General features: G+C 38.9%; 1 non-coding gene across 1 annotated transcript; it reads left to right on the top strand.

Moving 5' to 3' along the window:
* The first annotated feature begins 1,240 nt into the window (after positions 1-1,240).
* Positions 1,241-1,348, top strand: LOC112788161 (small nucleolar RNA R71). Its single transcript, XR_003195537.1, has one exon. It is a non-coding gene; the product is annotated as a small nucleolar RNA R71 (small nucleolar RNA).
* Positions 1,349-7,092: the final 5,744 nt, after the last annotated feature.

Raw genomic sequence — 7,092 nt, 5'->3', positions numbered from 1 at the left:
CTAATGAGATTTTAGCAGCTTGCACCCCATAGATTCCCAGTTTCTCTATTACAGAGAGGGGCATGAGGTTTATTCCTGAACCAAGGTCACACAGAGCCTTAAAGATCATGGTGCCTATGGTACAAGGTATTATGAAGTTCCCAGGATCCTGTCTCTTCTGAGGCAATGTCAGTTGATCCAGATCACTTAGTTCATTGATGAACAAGGGAGGTTCAACTTCCCAAGTATCAATGCCAAATAATTTGGCATTTAGCTTCATGATTGCACCAAGAAACTTGGCAGTTTGCTCTTCAGTAACATCCTCATTCTCTTCAGAAGAGGAATACTCATCAGAGCTCATGAAGGGCATAAGGAGGTTCAATGGAATCTCTATGGTCTCTAGATGAGTCTCAGATTCCTTTGGTTCCTCAGAGGGAAGCTCCTTATTGGTCACTGGACGTCCCAGAAGGTCTTCCTCCTTGGGATTCACGTCCTCCTCTCCCTCATTGGGTTCGGCCATTTTGCTTATGTCAATGGCCTTGCACTCTCCTTTTGGATTCTCTTCTGTATTGCTTGGGAGAGTACTGGGAGGGATTTTAGTGATCCTTTTACTCAGCTGGCCCACTCGTGCTTCCAAATTTCTAATGGAAGACCTTGTTTCATTCATGAAGCTCACAGTGGCCTTGGATAGATCAGAGACTAGATTTGCTAAATTAGAAGCATTTTGTTCAGAGTTCTCTGTCTGTTGCTGAGTGGATGATGGAAAAGGTTTATTATTGTTAAACCTGTTTCTTGCACCATTATTAAAGCCTTGTTGAGGCTTTTGATCCTTCCATGTGAAATTTGGATGATTTCTCCATGATGAGTTATAGGTGTTTCCATAAGGTTCACCTAAGTAATTCACCTCTGCTATTGCAGGGTTCTCAGGATCATAAGCTTCTTGAGTACTGTTGGATGCAGCTTGCATTCCATTCAGACTCTGAGAGATCATATTGACTTGCTGAGTCAATATTTTGTTCTGAGCCAATATGGCATTCAGAGTATCAACTTCAAGAACTCCCTTCTTCATAGGCGTCCCATTATTCACAGGATTCCTTTCAGAAGTGTACATGAACTGGTTATTAGAAACCATGTCAATAAGTTCTTGAGCTTCTGCAGGCGTTTTCTTTAGGTGAATGGATCCACCTGCAGAAGTGTCCAGTGACATTTTTGATAGCTCAGATAAACCATCATAGAATATATCCAGGATGGTCCATTCTGAAAGCATGTCAGAAGGATACTTTTTGGTCAACTGTTTGTATCTTTCCCAAGCTTCATAGAGGGATTCACCTTCTTTCTGTCTGAAGGTTTGAACATCAGCTCTAAGCTTGCTCAGCTTTTGAGGAGGAAAGTACTTGGCTAAGAAAGCCGTGACCAGCTTATCCCAAGAGTTCAGGCTGTCTTTGGGTTAAGAATCCAACCATAATCTAGCTCTGTCTCTTATAGCAAAAGGGAAAAGCATGAGCCTGTAGACTTCAGGATCTACTCCATTAGTCTTAACAGTATCACATATCTGCAAGAATTCAGTTAAGAACTGAAAAGGATCTTCAGATGGAAGTCCATGGAACTTGCAGTTCTGCTGCATCAGAGAAACTAATTGAGGTTTCAGCTCAAAGTTGTTTGCTCCAATGGCAGGAATGGAGATGCTTCTTCCATGTAAATTGGAATTAGGTGCAGTAAAGTCACCAAGCATCTTCCTTACATTATTATTATTTTCGGCTGCCATCTCCTCTTCCTGTTCGAAAATTTCTGAAAGGTTATTTCTGGATTGTTGCAATTTAGCTTCTCTTAATTTTCTCTTCAGAGTCCTTTCAGGTTCCGGATCTGCTTCAACAAGAATATTCTTGTCCTTGCTCCTACTCATATGACAAAGAAGAGGCACAGAAAAAATAATAATAATAGAGACCCTTTATACCACAGTATAGGGATCCCTTTGTGAGTGGAAGAAAAGAGGGGGAGATAAAGAATATAATGTAATGGAAGAAACACAACTGTGAGGAGGGTTGAGATGTGAGATGAGATGTTAGTAAATGAATAAATAAATAGAATAAGATGGGAGAGAAGGAATTTTCGAAAATGATTTTTGAAAAAGAGTTAGTGATTTTTGAAAATAGTTTTTGAAAAATGTTAGTAATTTTCGAAAATTAAGATTTAAAAATTAAAATAATTAGTAAATTAAAAAGAAATTTTGAAAAAGGGGAAGATATTTTCGAAAATTAGAGGGAGAGAGTTAGTTAGGTGGTTTTGAAAAAGATAAGAAACAAACAAAAAGTTAGTTAGCTAGTTGAAACAAATTTTGAAAAGATAAGAAGTTAGAAAGTTAGAAAAGATATTTTGAAATCAAATTTTTGAAAAAGATAAGATAAGAAGATATTTTTGAAAAGATATGATAGAAATTAGTTTTGAAAAAGATTTGATTTTTAAAATCTCAATTAATGACTTGATTCATAAGAAATCACAAGATATGATTCTAGAACTTAAAGTTTGAATCTTTCTTAACAAGCATGTAACAAACTTCAAATTTTTGAATCAAAACATTAATTGATTATGTTATTTTCGAAAATTTGATATAAAAATAAGAAAAAGATTTTTGAAAAATATTTTTGGAATTTTCGAAAATAACTAAGAATTTTGAAAAAGATTTGATTTTTGAAAAAGATTTTGAAAAAGATAAGATTTTCAAATTGAAAATTTGATTTGACTCATAAGAAACAACTTGATTTTAAAATTTTTTGAAAAAGTCAACTCAAATTTTCGAATTTGATGAGAGAAAAAGGGAAACATATTTTTTTAATTTTTGAATTTTTATGATGAGAGAGAAAAACACTAAAAAGATGCAATGCATGAAATTTTTAGATCAAAACAATGAATGCATGCAAGAATGCTATGAATGTCAAGATGAACACTAAGAACACTTTGAATGTCATGATGAACATCAAGAACATATTTTTGAAAATTTTTAATGCAAAGAAAACATGCAAGACACCAAACTTAGAATTCTTTAATGCTTAGACACTAAGAATTCAAGAATGCATATGATAAACATGAAAAGACACAAAACAAAAAATTATCAAGATCAAACAAGAAGACTTACCAAGAACAACTTGAAGATCATGAAGAACACCATGAATGCATGAGAATTTTCGAAAAATGCAAGATGCATATGCAAGTGACACCAAACTTATAACATGACTCAAGACTCAAACAAGAAACACAAAAAAAATATTTTTGATTTTTATGATTTTCTAATTTTTTTTTGGATTTTTATTTCGAAAATTATATGAAAAAGAAAAAATAAGGATTCCAAAATTTTTTACATGAATTCCAGGAATCTTGCCATGTTTAGTCTAAAGCTTCAGTCCAGGAATTAGACATGGCTCACGAGCCAGCCAAGCTTTCAATGAAAGCTCCGGTCCAAAACACTAGACATGGCCAATGACCAGCCAAGCTTCAGCATGTAATTCAGACATGACACGCCTGACGTACTCATTCCCAAAGGAATTAGACATGGCTTTACAGCCAGCCAGGCTTCAACATGCTTCATGAAACACTAGAATTCATTCTTAAAAATTTTGAATAAAATTTTTGAAAACATTTTTATATTATTTTCGAAAACAGATGAGAAAATTTTAGAAATATTTTTGAAAAATTTTTGAAAATAAAATAAAAAGAAAATTACCTAATCTGAGCAACAAGATGAACCGTCAGTTGTCCAAACTCGAACAATCCCCGGCAACGGCGCCAAAAACTTGGTGCACGAAATTGTGATGTCCAGGCTCGAACAATCCCCGGCAACGTGAGCAACTTGGTACGTGCAATCGTGATTACACTTTGATTATGTAGAATTCATGGCTCTTTCTTTCCCTGGAAATGGCGCCAAGAACATGGTGCCAATACCATGGTTCACAACTTCGATACAACTAACCAGCAAGTGCACTGGGTCGTCCAAGTAATACCTTACGTGAGTAAGGGTCGAATCCCACGGAGATTGTTGGTATGAAGCAAGCTATGGTCACCTTGAAAATCTCAGTCAGGCAGATATAAATTGATATGGGTATTTTTGAATTTAATATAATAAAATAGGGATAGAAATACTCATGTAATTCATTGGTGAGAATTTCAGATAAGCGAATGGAGATGCCTTCGTTCCTCTGAACCTCTGCTTTCCTACTATCTTCATCCAATCAGTCTTACTCCTTTCCATGGCTGGCTTTATGCAAGGGCATCACCGTTGTCAGTGGCTACATCCCCTCCTCTCAGTGAAAAATATGCTCACATGCTCTGTCACAGCACGGCTAATCATCTGTCGGTTCCCGATCATGCTGGAATAGGATTCACCCTCCTTTTGCGTCTGTCACTAACGCCCAGCACTCGCGAGTTTGAAGCTCGTCACAGTCATTCAATCATTGAATCCTACTCGGAATACCACAGACAAGGTTTAGACTTTCCGGATTCTCTTGAATGCCGCCATCATTCTAGCTTACGCCACGAAGATTCTGGTTAGGAGATCTAAGAGATATTCATTCTAGCTTATTTCATGTAGAACGGAAGTGTTTGTCAGGCACGTGTTCATAGGGGAGAATGGTGATGAGCGTCACACATAATCATCACCTTCATCACGGTCTTGGGTGCGAATGGATATCTTAGAAGCGAAATAAGATGAATTGAATAGAAAACAGTAGTACTTTGCATTAATCTTTGAGGAACAGCAGAGCTCCACACCTTAATCTATGGAGTGTAGAAACTCTACCGTTGAAAATACATAAGTGAAAGGTCTAGGCATGGCCGAGAGGCCAGCCCCTCTGATCTAAGAACCAAGCGTCCGAAGATGGTTTACACTGATCAAAGATACCTAATACAATAGTAAAAGGTCCTATTTATAATAAACTAGCTACTAGGGTTTACATGAGTAAGTAATTGATGCATAAATCCACTTTCGGGGCCCACTTGGTGTGTGCTTGGGCTGAGCCTGAGTGTTGCACGTGTAGAGGTCCTTCTTGGAGTTGAACGTCAGCTTTTGTGCCAGTTTGGGCGTTCAACTCTGGTTTTGGCTCCTTTTCTGGCGCTGGACGCCAGATTTGGGTAGAAAGCTGGTGTTGAACGCCAGTTTACGTCGTCTATTCTTGGCCAAAGTATGGACTATTATACATTTCTGGAATGCCCTAGATGTCTACTTTCCAACGCAATTGGAAGCGAGCCATTTCGAGTTCTGTAGCTCCAGAAAATCCACTTTGAGTGCAGGGAGGTCAGAATCCAACAACATCAGCAGTCCTTTTTCAACCTCTGAATCTGATTTCTGCTCAAGTCCCTCAATTTCAGTCAGAAAATACTTGAAATCACAGAAAAACACACAATCTCATAGTAAAGTCCAGAAATGTGAATTTAACATAAAAACTAATGAAAACATCCCTAAAAGTAACTAGATCCTACTAAAAACATACTAAAAACAATGCCAAAAAGCGTATAAATTATCCGCTCATCAAGCCTTCTTCCAAGACGGTTGCAATTGATGTTGAGGAGGGTGTACAACCTCCAAGGCATGTCGTGGCTAAAGACTTGGAAAAGGTTGATCAAGAGATGGAGATTCAAGGAAAAGAGGCACAACCTCTCATGCCCTTGGTGAGCAATGAAGAAGATATTAAATTGGAAGAAAGCTACCAAGAGGAAGAGGTTGAAATTGAAGAAGCTTGCAAAGAGGTGGAAGTTGTCAGAGAAGAGCACAAGGGAGTGGAGCTTGAAAGTTCATTAGAAACACCTCTCCCAAGGACATTACCATCCAACACAACGTTCAAGTGGGTAAAATTCTTATCCTTGACCTTTACTTTCTCACTTGAATATGGGCTACTTGAGATAGATGGTAAACTTAGAGCTCTTTGCGGCATTAAGAGTAAAAGGAAGATGGTTAGTGGTTGGAGTTGTCAAGCAAGGTTCAACATGGTTGTGTGCTCAAATTTTAAATGCAAGGGTTGGTGTAAAGCTCAACTGAATGGGTCTAGGAATTTGTTTGGCCACTTTAGTGAGAATTCAGATTGCTTGCTACCCGGATGGAATCATGATGATCAACAAGAAGACGGGTGCAAAAGCAAGGTTTGGGACCCTAGAATTCAATCTAGAAATCAACATTCTTGGGGCCTTCTCACTTGCTTTAACTTACTTGAAGGCTTTCTGCGCCTAGTTTGGGATCCCGGAGGCCATTGGAATTACAAACATTGGTGGAGATTCAAGGATCAGTACAAGCACAAGCCACCATAACAAAGAGCTCCCCAAGTGTCCAACTTAAGGACTTTAACTAAAAGTGCTAGGTGGGAGACAACCCACCATGGTATGATCGTTCCTTTTCTATTTCTTCAATTTTGATTTTATTTAGTTTTGTTTGTTTTTGAGTTTTATTTTACTTCATTAAACCTGGAATAATTCATAACATCTGCATACTGCATTTTGCATTTTGCATAAAAAAAACAATTTGCACGCGACGCGTAAGCGTCGCTGACGCGTCCGCGTCACAAGTGCATTAGGAAGAAAAGAAAAGTGAACAGAGAGTCACGCGAAAGCGTGGCTGCAGGCGTGCCTTTGGCACAAATTGATCCACGCGACCGCGTCGCTGACGTATCCGCGTCATTTGCGAAAAATGCCTCCCACGTGTCTGCGTCACACACGCGAACGCGTGGCTCTGTAAAATCCATGTAAAGGGGTGCATGGCAGAGAGTTATGATGGAGAGGGGCTGGACTTGTGCTGGAAGCACAAGTCCTCCCATATGAACGCGTGCCCCACGCATTCGCGTCATTTTTAAAAGAAAGGCCATTCACGTGATCGCGTCAACCACGCGATCGCGTCACCCAGATTTTTGGCAATATGCATTTAAATAGAGAGTTGTGCTTACGCAAGGTTTCACTCGTGCCAATCGCACAAATCAGGCCACGCGATCGCGTGACCCACGCATCCGCGTCACCTGACCTTATCGCGCACCATGCGACCGCGTCATTCACGCGTCCGCGTCGCCTGCGCCGCACAACTTATCTGGATCAGCGCCAATTATCTTGTCTTTTCTTTTCTAATCCTAATCTCTTCTATCT

This window comes from Arachis hypogaea, chromosome 20 (assembly GCF_003086295.3).
Source record: "Arachis hypogaea cultivar Tifrunner chromosome 20, arahy.Tifrunner.gnm2.J5K5, whole genome shotgun sequence".
NCBI lineage: Eukaryota > Viridiplantae > Streptophyta > Magnoliopsida > Fabales > Fabaceae > Arachis > Arachis hypogaea.
Note: the sequence above shows the minus strand (reverse complement) of the source record. Positions and strands in the feature narration are given on the sequence as shown.